This window comes from Lampris incognitus, chromosome 6 (assembly GCF_029633865.1).
Source record: "Lampris incognitus isolate fLamInc1 chromosome 6, fLamInc1.hap2, whole genome shotgun sequence".
Classification (NCBI taxonomy): Eukaryota; Metazoa; Chordata; class Actinopteri; order Lampriformes; family Lampridae; genus Lampris; species Lampris incognitus.
In genome coordinates, this window is record NC_079216.1 from 60,869,732 (window position 1) to 60,869,945 (window position 214).

Here is a 214-nt window from a genome sequence, read left to right on the forward strand (position 1 = left end):
GCTGATGCTGCCACGAAGTTGAACTCTTATCTTAACCACATGCTGCGGAGGACCAAAAAAAAGCGTTATCCAGCCAATGCGGGTGATGTGAGCGCGCGCGCGCACACACGCACACACACACACACACACACACACACACACACACAGCACCCCTATTTTCCCCGGATCATGACATTCCCTACACGGTGTCTCTTTTGGGAACATTACAGGTTGT